The 14878-nt window shown below is 45.1% G+C and overlaps 1 long non-coding RNA gene across 3 annotated transcripts; it reads right to left on the bottom strand.

Moving 5' to 3' along the window:
- Positions 1–1098: 1098 nt before the first annotated feature.
- Positions 1099–14371, bottom strand: LOC119234044 (uncharacterized). Of its 3 annotated transcripts, XR_008550014.1 has the most exons (5): positions 14196–14371; positions 5749–5832; positions 3642–3771; positions 3197–3407; positions 1099–1205 (listed from the first exon to the last, which is right to left on the bottom strand). It is a non-coding gene; the product is annotated as an uncharacterized LOC119234044 (long non-coding RNA). The 3 variants fall into 3 exon arrangements; XR_005122534.2 differs by lacking the exon at positions 1099–1205 and having other exon boundaries at positions 2787–3407; XR_005122533.2 differs by lacking the exon at positions 1099–1205 and having other exon boundaries at positions 2787–3407; positions 3646–3771.
- Between the last annotated feature and the right edge of the window lie 507 nt (positions 14372–14878).

The raw sequence follows: 14878 nt of genomic DNA, 5'->3' as shown, positions 1-14878 counted from the left end.
GCTATTTGCTCTCTTCTCTCTTCTTTTAATCATCACCAACACCACCCCCTTGTTGAGTAGATGGGTATAGGTATATTCCATTATAACTCCCACTTGATCTACTTTTTCTTGTTTTTAATGCCCCCAAACTAATCCTAATTATTTTCAATCACCAGAGCCTCACAAGTAGAACACAACAGCTCCCCATGCTCTGTGAACTGATAAGAACATGCAATCCCAACAAAACACCATTAGTCATGGAGCCTTTCAATGCAAGGGCAGAGTGTGGTCTCCTGCCTCAAACTCTCTGAACTTGTTACTATAATAGTATTTAGTAAAGGAAATGCTGACCCTTGCTTCCTATAAAAAAAAATCAACCCAGGGCCTCCCCTAGTGGCACAGGCAGTTGAGCACGGCACTGTGAAGCTGTCCGCAGCCTCTGCAGTGCCGGTTCGATCCAAGCCTGCCGGCGAGGGTCCCACATGGCGCAGCAGACCTCTCCTGTCTCCCCCACTGCTCCCCTCAGCAGTGTATTTTGTCAGTCTGCCTGTTCTGTTCCCCGCTCTGTCTCTGGTGGATCCTCTCACCCCCCCACATTTCTGGCCTGTACCCTGGTTCTTGCATAAAATAAATAAATAAATCTTTAAAAAAAATCAACCCAAAGGTCAGCACTTTTTTAATTCTCCAGTATGATCTGGACAATAAAAGAGGAGTGGTTCCATATTCCCATCATTTAAAAGTAAGTCAAATGATCAAAGATGTTGCCATCATAGACCCAAGCTTTACTTGTTTGGAAATGGACGTGCATTAAATGGTCCATTTCCAGTGACAATCAGATAACTAAAGTATTACTGTACTTATTTTAACTAATAAGATGCGAATGTGTCATTGTTTCCCTGGAGTCATTACAGGTTCTTGTTATTAGCGCCTTTCAGAAAATTAAAAAATTTATGAAACTCGGATATACATAATTAATATTTTAAGACATGTTCCTATTCTGCTAAGCTTCTCCTTTGCTGAGTGTGAACTGACTCAGTCAATTACAAAAAAGATGGAGGTGTATCTTTTCACTCTTGGTGTTAGGAAAATGTTTCCTAGGGGCCTTGAGAATGGCTATAATTATATTTATTTATTCAAAACAAATAAAGTTGAGACTGCTAGGCTGTACAAATAATTGCCTCCCAGGGTTAGAGAAGATTGCTTGGTGATATCCACTGTTTGTAAATCTAAGGATAGAAAACAAATGATCAGCTGGTTTTTAACTATTTTTGGCAGGAGGGCTTTTGAAAGCACTTATCGCAAAGCATTGCTATGAGAATTAAATTTATTTTATTTTTATTTCTTCAACACTTATATAGCCCTTGCCATGTGCGTGTTTGTCATTAACCTACAGCCACCTAGTCCACATATTAGCTAATTTAATCTTTATAACCACACTTCAATGTCAGTTCTATTATCCTCATGGATAGATGAGGAAATGCAGGCACAGGAAATTCTGCTCTCACTGTTTCATTCATGAGCAGTGAATACAATGAGTGATTCGTTTCTAGAGTTTAAAAAACACTAGGGGCCATTTCTCCCTAAATCACACTGACTCTCCAGGTTGAAAACTGGATGAATACAGTCTCAACATTTACAGGCCCAGGAGAATTGTGTATTTCTGATTTACAATGATGTAAAAAAAACCAAGAGAGAAACTTCATCTTTTCTATTATTTCTGATCCAGAGGCAATTGAGACATTTTAAAAGAGTCTCTGAGTAAACTGATGGCTGATTTTGAGATGTCCTAGCAAGTATAAGACCTCGGCGCTCAAGTCTCAGTGACTCCAAATATACTTAATTGAACAAATCTACTCAAAAATATTTACCACTGAAAATCTTCAAAAGTATAGCCTTGTTTTTCTCGACCTATTGAAAGTTGAGAACAACAGCTATGAATAGACATGTTTGTCTAAATTGGGTACTATATTGGGTGGCTCAGTGGTTAACAAACAATCTGCCTCCAAGTGCATTTGTGCAGAATTTCTTCTGCTGACAGTTCTAACGACAGAGAGAATTTCATCACAAATATATGAGTCTACACATGCATCGTGTAACTACTACACCGAGGGATTTTAGCCCCAAGTCCCGTGACAATGAAAGGTACAGAGATGCAAAGACCTTCTAGAGGTCTGCAGTCTGCAAGGGAAGCCAAGACAAAGGCACACTCCAAGCGAACCAGTGCCAGCAGCAGGGCAAGACCACAGTGGACCAGGCCAGACTGGACAGGACTGGGCAGGACTGGGCAGGAGAACTGGGGTCATGACGGGCTCCCAGGAATTGTGCTGGATCACACAGGAGACACAGGATTCAACTCAGCGAGGAGAGAGGGCGGTCTGGGCTGGTCTGTTCATTATCGCTCCAGTACACATTGCTACAAGCCTTCGGTGTGATTTATGTTTCTTCTATTTAAGTAGAATAATCCAGATGTAATTTTTCTGCTTATAATGCTCTGCTCCTTTGCTCTATTTTACGGCTTAGTTTCTCTTTGTGCGCTCCATCCATCTCCTAAGTGGCTGTGTTTACTTTGCTCTCTCCCTGTCTTTATGTCTCATGAATAACAAAATTATAGAAACAGATCGAACATGTTTGAAATTGTTCACGTTATGGTGAACCTTTTGGGTTGATTCTCTCGCAGACATTATCCCTTTATCTTTTCTCCCTTCTCCTACTGTGACTCAAAACATTAATGGTTAATGGGCAATTGCAAAATAGCTTTTCCTCTCCAAAGAAATGCCACAAGAAAGAGTTCAAAAGAAAGTGTTAATATATGTTTCATTGTGCACTCGAGGTCTTAACAGTGTTTAAGGAAAGATCTGGCTTGTCATTAGTATTCTGCCCAATATGGGCAGATCAGAAATACAGCAACTGATGGAGTGAATGGCCTCTCTCTGGGTAGAGAGTGTGCGGGAAGGTTGAGGGCCGATCAACACGACCCCAGGAGAGAGAGAGAAGCTGGGGGTTGTAGGTAAATGGAGTGAATCCCCTGTACGGCCGCCTCTCAGAGGTCCAGAAATCCAATATATGATGTCAGAGGGGCCTGCAGTTGGGGTCCCACCAGGCGGTGGACATGACAGGAGGCTTCTAGGGGTTCTTGTAGGCAAGAGACTGGAGAGCGAGTGAAGAGAGCCCTCTGTTGATAATTGTTACAGCAAATAAATAATTGGCTTTGACTCACGGCAACTTTGAGGTCGTCTCGTGCAGCCCACATGTTCACATGTGCCGAAAGTGGGGCACAAAGGGGTCAGGTCACATGTCCTGGGCCAGGAAGCACATATCCGCAGGTCAGGACAAGTTCCTTCTGCACAGCTGTGGCATGGTTCAGCCTCAGTTCTTCTCAGCAGACCTGTGGTTGGCTTTGGAGAGTTCCACGGCTAAACGTCCACCTCCTGCAGATGGAGAATCCTGTTTGGAAGGAATCTAGGTCTAGGGGTTATTTGGGTAAAATGACCAAAGACTGTGCAGGTTCCTGGGCAAGTGCCTTGAACATTCTAACTGTTCCCCCACCACCACCTTGCGTAACACACCGTGGTCACACAGTGAAAGTAATGCCTCATGTCCAGGGAGCGCCTCCTGGCTGGTGGGCTCTTGACCTCATGGTCTCCCTCTAACTTCCCACCTACCTACCCAGTAGGCCCAGCATCGTCACCATCTTGCAAAGCCAAACAGAGTCTCAGCGATGGAAGACTCGGCCGAGGGTCCCCCAGCTCTACTAACAGAACTGGAAACTGACTCCTGACCGTTCTTCATAAGCTGCCATTGGGAGAAGAAAAGAATGTCGTGAAAACAGTGAAAAAAAACAACCTTTCTAAATTAGGCCATGACATGCCATGCCAGGAGCTGAGAACAGACCAGCAGGAAAGGAAGTCTGTCTTTCCCAGGATTTGGGCCAGCTCTGCCTGGAAAATTTAGAAGGGACAGGAGATGACAACTTTCTTCGGTCAGTACTTGAATGACCTGTGGCTGTCTGGCCTGCTGGTGACAGATGAGCTGCAATGAGCTGGAAGCAGTGATTCTGTGCAGGTGCGAGCTGGGCTGGCACCACACATGACAAAGATGGACCAAGCCCTTTGTCCCCAGGGGTCCTGCCTCTGTCAACCCTTCCAGGGGTATAGTCTCACCACAGGGAACTCACTGGGTGATGCCTCGAGACCCCATCAAGAATACAGGGTGGGGAAAGGCCCTCAAACAAACCTGAAGGGAAAAGATCTTCAAAGGGAATTTTCAAATTATCTCAGGCATCCAACCGCTCCTGTGTCTAATTTCCTATAAATGAATTACGGCTACAAGAATTAACCTTTCCTCGGGAAGAAAAACAATCACAAAGACTTCATATAGGCTTGTTTTTTGTTTGGGGTTTTGGATTTTTTTTTTTTAATGCATGATGCTTTTTTTGAAGATTGATTTATTTATGCATACAAGAGCTGGGGTACAGGCCAGAGATGTGGGTGGGGCTGGGGGGGCATTGAGAGGATTCACCAGAGACAGAGTGGGGAGCAGAACAGGCAGACCCACTGAAATATACTGCTGAGGGGAGCAGTGGGCGAGTCAGGAGAGGTCTGCTGCGCCATGTGGTTTTCCTTGCTGGCGGGGGATCAAACTCGTGCTGCAGAGGCTGCAGATTGCTTCACAGCGCGGTGCTTAACTTGGGGTATTTTTTTGCGGGTTTTTTTTTTTTTTCCTTTGCTAAGGCGAAGAAAAAAAGACAAAGGAAGAAAGAAGGAAGGTTGGCGGGCCCAGGGTTAGCCGAGCTGGGGCCTCTGTGTGCGCTCCTCCCACTGGGGTGCCCAGGCCAGGGCACACTGTGGGGAAGCAGACCACATCCCTCCGCCACGGGGTTCCTTGCTGCATGCGATGTGGACTCCTCAGTCTACACTTCTGCCCAAAACTACCCGAAAGGTGCCCTTTCCTTTCTCCTTTTCCAGTTTTGTGAACAAGGGTTTTAAAAAAAAATAAAAATGGCCAGAAACAAACATGACAGCCTTCGTCTTGGTCAATGCTGGAGGGCCGGGGGAAATAGGAAAGAAAAAGCCATTCAAAAGCCATCCTTCCTGGAGCCAGCCATGAAAGATTAAACAGACTGCTCCAGATAGGGCCGTTGGTTGGTTCTTTACTAATTCATGACTTAGACCGGATCAAGAGATGTGATGCAGCTAAGGAAACACAGGGCAAAGGGAGGGTTTGGGTCTGGATGAAGCTAACAGAAAACTCAGCTCGCCCTGCAAATGCCACAGATAGTCTCTGTTCTTCAAAGGAAGAGAATGTCCGTTAACTCCAGCAGGGCTATGCAGCCATGACTCCATTTTTGTTTTTTTGTTTTTTTTCAATCAAATAGATTCAGATCATGCCATGACACTTTAGTTGTCTTTCAGAAAGTGTTTATGCCGTTTGGACAACCTCCAGTAATTCCAGGTGGCCTGTGCCGTAAGTTGACCCACTTAGAAGAATTATGGTCGATCCATTTTATATGGGTTATCCTGTGCCATAAAACTTTATCTATAGAAAAATGCTGGGGGATGAAAAGTTAAAAGGAGACTCAAACTATTTCCTCAGAAAAACTGGACTTATGACTATAAAGTAATAAGGCAGATTTTTGCACACAGTGTCTTAAATCTTATTTTCCATCTCATGTTGTAGTATCGTTTTCCTTGAAAAGAAGCTAGTGCTTGCAGGAAGCCTGAAAGGAACACATTCTTTGTAACCATATTATTTCCAAGATGGGACACTCACGTGGTTCTCGGTGGGCAGCCTCAGTTCCTCGGCACAGGGAGCTATCTTGGTGGCATGGCTGCCATCTTCCCCCAGAGTTTGTGGCTAGAAGAGAGCATGATGGAAATCAGTGTCTTCCAAGACCTTTAAAAGCCATGCTCTATCATTTCAACAGTATCCTGCTGGTTCCAAGGGCCAGGCTGTCCCTACTGACGTGAGAGGAACCACACAAGGCTTGATCTCAGGGGCAGGACTGTTGGAAGCCATCTTGGAAATGGCGGCCACATCTTCCCAATGCCAAATCCAATGAATGCCTGTCACTCCTTCCATTTCCCATGGTGCTGTCTCCCTTGCTTCCCTCCCTTCTCTAGAACTCTTTATCCTGCTTCTGTCTGTTCTGTATGTAACTTTGGTGATGATGTCTTCCAAAGTGGAGCTTTCCATGAGCATCTACTCCATATCCATGCTCAGAGATGAGACCCATGTGTTGGTGTCTACACTTCTCCCAGAAAACCCAAGCCTATGTTAGCATCCCCTTGCTGTGGCCAGACAATGCGTTTTGCCCCACCCAGGGAGAAAAGGACCACGCTCATGGACTTGTCATCCAGATGGCACCAGCTTTAACTCTAAGGTCAAGGATGGAGACCAAGGATCACAGCTGTGCCGTGTGCAGGGCTGCCATGTCTCACCATTCCAGGAACCAGTGTAATAATAACTAGTGTTTCTCCCTTTTACTCTCTAAAGTGTCCCCACAGCCCTTTACACATCTGGATCATTTATTGTTGTTTGTAACAAGTAAATGTTAAAAGGCCATTCCCAGACATGGTCCAGGCTAAAGCAAGTGTCCACTGCACCAGTGAAACAACTAGATGATGTGTTAAGAAATGTTATTCTGTGGCATTTAACATTCTCTGACATTTTAATGACCTTTTATGAGGCATCACACAAGTTGAAGGACTCATTTCTTCCATGATCATCATTCTGTAGCCGAGAGAAAGTGAGAGACCCAAAGCTGGTGTCCTGGGCTGAGTGGCATATTGCGTTTCAGAACCTATTGACCGGATGCTAATTTCTGCCATTTGCGTGGGGCCCCTGCCATCACTCCTAGCATGTATCCATATCAGCTCAATTTTCAGAGCAGCTGTAGCTGAAACACTGAGCCGCCACCGATTACAGTGGTGTAATGAAGTGCGATGGGCCAGTAATTACCCTGCATTACCCTGATCAAGTAACATACGGCTCCATGGTTATCGCAACAAGATCCCAGCGCTTGGTTAGAATGGGGGGAAATGGCCATGCATGTTATTTAAAGGGTGTCATCAAAAATGAGTTTGCAAGGCTGGAAATGTAAGCGGTCTCCGTCCCGGGCTATTATCTTGGACTCCTGTCTCGTAAATCCCTCACAGTCGGTACATAGAGACCTCCTCTCATAAACTCATTTTGAGTAACTTAATGAAAAGTTATATTTAAAAGCCACCTGTAAATTGAGAATGGTATTTTAGTAGAGAAGAGGTCTGAGAGGGTTGGGGGTAGGGAGGATAAAGGAGAAAAATCTATTGATCAAATTTCAAGCAACTCAACATTCAAAGTTCTCTCACTCAATTGTTTCGGGAAAGAGCATTATTGCCCTTAAGGGTGTCCCCAAAACTGTGGGTCTTGGTGGGATGGGCCCTTAAAATCCCCTGAGTGTGACTTCCATATAGAGCAAAGCCCAGGTTAAAATTTGCTTTGACATGAGTGCGAAGTATACAGCAAGCGCCGGTAAATTACCAAGCACTTTCTCAGGCAAGCGGACAGTGACTATAACAGCTGCTGCCTCATATTTAAAGACATTCCACGGTTCAGTTTCCCCTAAAGCATAGGGTTGCTTCTGCAGATTGCTACAGTTTGGATTTGCAACCTGCTGAAAAATGTGAACCCATAAAGTTGTAATTGCAAATAAATGTAGGGGGAGCCCAGCTCGAGTGTTTCTCCTATGGACCCAGACCCCAGGCAACACTCACGTGCCACATAAGCATGTGTGGGAGCTCGTGTTCACGCACACACATGCTCGTGCCCTCACAAAAGATGAGGAATAAGAACTCAGGGATCATACTATACAGGGCCAGTTTTATGCTGCAAAATCCACAGTCCTTGACTCCACATGCCCTTCCCTCCTCTACGTGCCCCACTCCCACCTCTTCCCTATTGTCTCCTTCCTCCCCTTCTCCCATCGCCCCGACAGGCTGTCACCTGCTGGGGTGCCTCGAAGCCTGGGAGGTGCTGGGAAGAGGTAGAAATCACAGGCTCTGGACAAGACTAAGATTTTAGAGACTTGAGGTCTCACACATATCAAATAGTTTTTAATTTTACCCCCATCCTATACTAACTGCAAAAAAATTTGGAATGCTTTTTCTAGTGTTACAGGTGAAATTATTTAGCCAAAAGTAATTCATTTGATTTATAATTGGCTAATCATTGTGCAACAATCACCACGGGCCATCAGGAATTCTTGCAAGAGAAGCCTGATGGTTGTGACACCTTCGCTTCACAGTCTATGGATATTTCATCCTACAGTGACTAAGTTGAGTTTGAATTTGGACTGAATGCATTGCTTGGTTTTGTTATTTTAGGTTTCAAATTTTCCACCAGTCATAGACGATCTCGTAAATTTCCACGTGCTTTCCCACAGTACCTAAAGTGCACTTGAACAGCCATAGTTCAAGAGCCGACAGCCTGGATCAAATCCCCCTATGTGATTGAGCAAGGTATTTGACCTCATGAAGCCTCAGTTTCCTCATCTGCAAATTAAAAATAACAGCCAGGACCACCCTGCTAAAGGCATGGAAAGTAATTAGCAGAGGGTCAGGTCAAATAACATTAGCCTATTATTCTTAGTCATTTTTTTCTAAGCTTTTCTTTGCATGACAAGTTTTATAACAACAATAAAGGATATTTTAAAAATATATATAATCACACATTTTCCACTCTCCTTTCCAAGCATATAAAGTTTTACAAAGTTATCTTTTCATATTTAAATTTTGTAATTCTGGGCTTTTTCTTACAGCTCTGGATCAAAAATACCTCTGTACATTGTTTTCATTTTCATATAATCATCCTTAAAAGCGGTGTAACGTTCAATGATGTTAATTTACCATAATTTGTTTAACCATTCCCATATTGCTAATCATGTGTGGATTATTTTCATAGACATAATTTATGACTATGTCATTTATATCTTTTAATCCATTTATATTCCTAGCCCTCTTGGCTTTTGGAATGAAGGTTCTTTTCTGCTCTGTAAAGTAACATTTCCTTTAATTTGTCTAAAATGTAACTAGATCCCATTTCAAAGGGTCCCTTCCCTCCAGCTCTCCTCTTCTCTCTGGAACTGAGATAAAGGCTGTAAGCAAAGAAGGAGAATAAAGGAAACCTCTTTGCCTCTTCCAGGCTTCAGGAGTAGAATTTCCTGCCCTTTTACGTGTGCGAGGCATGACCCCACCGCAGCCTTGTTGCGGGCCTGGCCCCGTTTGACTCTGTGTTCGAGGGAGCCAGTCTCTGCCCTGTGATGCTCCGCTTATGCTCTCCCCCAGGACAAGGCCAAACCCAGACAGGTGGCCACCCAGCCATGGCAGGTCTGGATGAGGTGGCCGGGCTCAGAGGAACAAGCTGGGCTCATAGTTCTCCTCCTGGAACTTGAACACAGAAATACAGAAAAGTGAGCCAAACCAAAAAAATCTTAGGCTGGAAATGTGGCTGTGGAAGGCCGACCTAGGACAACCCCTTCACCCCACCTCCTGCATGGGGTGCATGTCTTTTGCGGCCTCTCCCCTAGAGCCTGGGCAGATCTTGACCTTCTTCTAACCCACTGAAGACAACAAAGGCTTTGATCAGCTTTGAAGGAGTAAGCGGCCCTTTGGAAAGGTCCACAACATCCTGCTTCAGCCAACAGCAAGCGAGAAACTGAGGCTCTCAGCCCAGCCACCTGCAAGGAACGAACATGCATGAGTTTGGAAACAAACTCAACAAGCATGAGTTTGGAAACAAACCCTTCCCCGTTCAAGACTCGGATGAGACAACCACCACAGCCAACACCTCGGCTGCAGGTTTGCAAGGCCCTAAAGCAGAGACCATCACTAAACCTCACGTGTGGAAATGGACATGTGCTATTTTAAGCCATTGACTTAAATGGCTTATTTATGCAGGAAATGAAAATTAATTCTGCAGATACAGAGAAGATGGCCCGGGCAAGTTAGAATCACAAAAGGCAGACACTAGAGGTAAGCAGAGATTTGAGGTGAAAAAGAGGACCACAGATCAGAAAGCAAAGATTAGAGGGAGAGATGTGGCAAGAGGAGAAACGAAGGACAGTTGTGAGCAGCCGAGTTCCATTAGTGGAGAAGCACTTGCACCAGCACCTGAGGACTTCCGCTGAGGTGCCCACATTCCAGAGCTGTGCTGTCGGATATGGTAACCACCAGCCCCATGTGGCAATTAAATTTAAAGGTAAGTTAGTGGAAATCAAATAACATTTAAAACGCAGTTCCTGGGGCCTCTCTGGTGGCACAAGGGGTTAAGCACCGCACTACGAAGCAATCTGCAGCCTCTGCAGCACAAGTTTGTTCCCAGGCTGGCCAGGGAGCAACCCACACAGCGAGGCAGACCTCTCCTGACTCGCCCGCTACTCCCCCCAGCGGTGTATTTCGGTCAATCTATCTGTTCTGCTCCCCACTCTGTCTCTTGTGAATCCTCTCACCCCCTGCATCTCTGGCCTGTACCCCCACTCCTGTATGCATAGATAAATAAATCTTAAAAAAAATTAAAAATAAAACTCAGTTCCTCAGATAAGCTAGCCACGGTCCTTCCACAGGTGTCTAATGGCCACCACATTCGCATAGAAGAGAAAATTTCCATCACTCCAGAAAGTTCTGTGGGACCAGTGCTGCTAGAGGGCTTCCTGGGGCTGCTGGGGTCAGCTGTGGTTTATAAGAGGCACCTCTACCACCCTTTCTGCCTGACACTCCATCTTTTCCTGGTTGGCTGAGCGCGTGAACTTGAGGTAACAGCCAGTGTTTTGACATCTGCCCTGCTACCCCGAGGACACACCACACTACACTTCCTCAGTGACAGCGGCTGCCTTTCCCTCACACCCAACACGCCAGCACTCAGGAGCCTGCCTTTCCTGTCCCAGGCCACTCTTGCCTTTGTCCACTCCTCACGAGACCTTCTTGATGTCCCTTGATCTTTTTCCTTTCTAGCCTCTTGGGAATGAACTTTGGGTGAAGCTGTTGCACTGTCTGACAGGCAGCTTTTTTTCCCGTGTGGGTCCTCCAGCTCCAACGAAGTTACCAGGTTTGCTTTCCCCGTTGACCTCTGCCCTGCCGAGCATGGTTAGCTCGTTAACCATTTGGCTGTTACTGTACCTTTAAATCAGTCACCAGCAAACGAATTCCCTGGCCGCTGTAGGTGTCTGGTGTAAAATTTTATCTCTCCCTCAGCTCAGGTAACAGGATATTAAAATATTTGTATCAAGCTTGCTGAAAAGTTCAACTGTCAAAAATAGTGATTTTGTGTCAAGTTCAAAATGAAATAGACATTCCCAGAAGGACAATTTTGAAGAATCTGCTTTTGTCAAGCTTGGGGCGGAGGGGGAGGAAGGGCAACGAGTAAGAGCCATGGAGTGAAAGGGGTGAGGGACGGGAACAGGGAAAGGTCTGCATTTGATAGGCCTGGATTTTCACATCCAGCTCATATGTAATTCACACGTAGTAACTCACAGAAAGCAAAATAGCAGGTGACGGATCAAGTGGCACGTAAGCCAAGTGGATTTACTGTCTAATTGTCCACCGCTAAAGGCTCCATTTCCAGCTTAGCTCAAGTCAAGAAGAGAGCTAAGATGTAAAAAATGAGAAATAAGGGATGATGAAGAGGAGGGAGGAGAGAGAGACTGAACAAGGAGCCATGGAAAATTCAATGTACATTCAGCCGAGAGTTGCATGTGGGTTGAACTGTTTGCGTTATCTCCAGATGGCGAGGGGTGAGGTCCTGTGGGCAAGTGCTGAGTCTGTGCAGTGTGCCTTCCATGCCAGGCATGTGCCAGGCGTCAATAAATGCTTTGTATCACCAGATGTATACGAAGTTATTTAAGTACAGTATTGACATAAGCCCCAGGACACACCCAGAGTGCCCTTTTTCTGCCTCGTATGGAAAATTTCTGGGTTGCACTTCCCATCTGGAGCATGACTCCCCTCTTTGCTGGCAACACATCCTAGAAATGAAAGAGCGAGGGTTTCAGAGCCAGTCTTTGGTTCAAGCCAGGCTGTGCAGCTCACCAGCAATGGCCCCTGGGCAAGTTACTTCATTGACCTCATCCTCATTTCCTCATCGGTAAAACACAGAGATGATCACTTGTACCTTGTAGAGTTTGTGGAACTTATCATTTTAAAATAGCATTTACTATATACTAGGAGGATTGACTATCATTTGAAACAGCATGGATGGAACTGGAGGGTGTTATGCTAAGCGCAATAAATCACAAAGAGAAAGGTAAATACCGATGATTTCATTCACAGGGAATACATAATAAGAAACAAAGGAACAGAAAAATTAAACCAAAAAACCCAAAACCCTAGAAATCCAACTGTGGAATGGAGTGTAACAGAAGGAGAGGATGCAGGTGGGGAGCACGGTGGGGGAGGGGAGAGGACCCAACGGGCTGTGGTGGAGGAGTGTGGGTGCGTGGGTGGTGCGTGTGGCGTGGTAACATATATCTGAAGAACCTACACCCCCAAGTGCTGTAAACCATTGTTACCTCGATAAAAATAATATAACAAAAAGACAATAAACATAGGCTGTTGCAATTATTGAAGTTGTTAATGTTATTAAGATGTAGATGGGGAAGGAGAGGAGAGTTATTATTCACATCCAACATAAGTGGCACCTCCTCAACAGATCATCCCTGCCCTTCCTAGACCACCCCGAAACTCCTTCTTCTGACCATAGCATTTTTGTCTCACTCAAACCTTTTGACCTTCCTAATGCATATCAAAGCTTGAAATGATACATTTGTGTTCTGTTATGTCATGTATTATATATATTCTTTTACTGATTTATTATCTTTTCAATAGAAGAGCTCACTCTTGTTTGCCTCCTGAATCACTCCAAGTATATGACATCTTGGAACAGGGACTGTGTTATCGCAGAGGCTGGGGAAGTCCAGACATTAAGGATCCAGAGCTCAGGAGAAGCCATCGGTGCTCCTGCCCTCTGCATCTCTCAGCCCCATTTGCTATTTCTTTGCTCTTTCCTCAGATGCTTTTTCTCCCCATGAAGGAGGCAACTATGGCTTCTAGCAGTTCCAGAGAAAGAAGGAAATCCTTTTGCTGAACTCCCTGGTGAAAAGTCCTATGGCGAATGGCCCATTTGAACACACATGCTCACGAATGAACCAATCACAATGACCGTGGGTGTGGAGTGTGTTCTAAGTGGCTGGTCAGGGACAGAGACCACCCTCGTGGCAGGAGGGCGGATTCAGCCTTGACCAAATCAAGCAGAGGGAACAGGAATATCATAGAACAGGGGTCGTTTCCCAAAGAAAGCTAAGGAGACAAGAAGTCGTAATAAACAGCATTCATTAGTATCTGACGCTTCGCAGGGAACAATCACAATTTGCGTGTTCAATAATATTTTCAGAATGGATAGTTATTTATGTTCCATTTCTTGCCTCCCTGGTATAAAGACACCAGCTATGAAAACTGAGGCAAGGTCCACGCAGGATTCAAACTTGCTCCAGTAGCTAAGCAGAGTGATTTTGAATCCACTATCTCCAGCCACCCTCCTTCTGAACATGTTTTTCCCTGAAAAAGAACGTGGAAAATATCTATATCTCCTCTATCTAAATATATCACTCAGGATTGTTATGAGATTCAATCAGATAGCATATATAAAAGGCTCTTCAAGTAAAATAATACCCAATTGGGTGTTGCTAATAGCAACAGCTGTGTCTGGGGACCCCAGCAGGACATGGCCCAGCTGTGCAGTGTGGTGGCCACAGACCAGCCTCTCCCCGCCTTTACAATATCTGTGTCATATGTAGATGAACGTTCTGGTGAAAAGAAAAAGATGTGAGGGCAGGCACATCTGTGTGTGTGTGTGTGTGTGTGTGTGTGTGTTAAACCAAGGTTTAACGAAACCTCAGGAGTTTTCAATCTGTTTTCCTAATAAAGTTTACTCAGAAACATTGGATCGGCAGTGACTGTGGAGAGACCCCAGGGCTCTGTGTGTAAATTGAAAAGACTCCAGTGCCTGCTCCTGTTTTTATTATGGGAATCACACTAAATGTGATAATTTTTGTGAAGCGTGTTTGCTGTCAACTTCTAATTGTGCTTGTTCATAAGCAGCTGAATAGGAATGAGTCGTCCCAACCCATCTGTGATTACAGTCACCAAACATAGAACCCTTCCTCCAGACCCAAAATAGAAAATGCTCACCTTTAATCATTCCCTGCAGCGCGAAGGCTGGTGCAGACTCTCGGAGGGGAGGTGGCATCTGAATGTTCAGTTCAAACCTGTGTGTGGTTTGAGGTTGATTTGGGGCTTCGTTCTCTGCAGCCCAAATTGAAAGCCTCTCCCCACACCAGAGACTCTGGTGTGTGCCGTGGCCAGAACCTGACCCTCACCCTACAGCTAGCATTGTGAACTCAGAATTAAGCTGATTGTGAGTTTCACACACCCACTTGGCTTGCTTTGCTTGATAACATTTTCTCATGGTGGAAACAAAATTATGCCCGCAACAAAATTCTGAGCTCTTTGAGGACTTCCTTCAGAACTAGGGGGCAAACCTCAGAGACTACTTAGTCTAAGCTTGATTTAGTAGATGAGTAAACTGAGGCACAAATAAATTCAGTCTGTCCATTGTAGGCACCATGCTAAGCATGTAGTTGATGCTGAATAGTATGACTGAGTTGAATGTTAGCCTCTTATTTACTTTTCAGCTTCGTTGGTGATTTGCAATGAAATAAATCCAGGGATCAAGGTGGGCGTGTTATCATGGACAGCACAGCAATGAGATGAGTGTAGCCCTGGAGGAAATGCACAGGTGGGTCCAGATCTGCCTCTCCCACACTCCAGCCAGGTCTGATCTCATCAGGAGCTGCACAGAGGCTGGGGAGCAA

This window comes from Talpa occidentalis, unplaced genomic scaffold (genome assembly GCF_014898055.3).
Source record: "Talpa occidentalis isolate TD23 unplaced genomic scaffold, MPIMG_talOcc4v2.1 talOcc4.8, whole genome shotgun sequence".
Lineage (NCBI taxonomy): Eukaryota > Metazoa > Chordata > Mammalia > Eulipotyphla > Talpidae > Talpa > Talpa occidentalis.
Note: the sequence above shows the minus strand (reverse complement) of the source record. Positions and strands in the feature narration are given on the sequence as shown.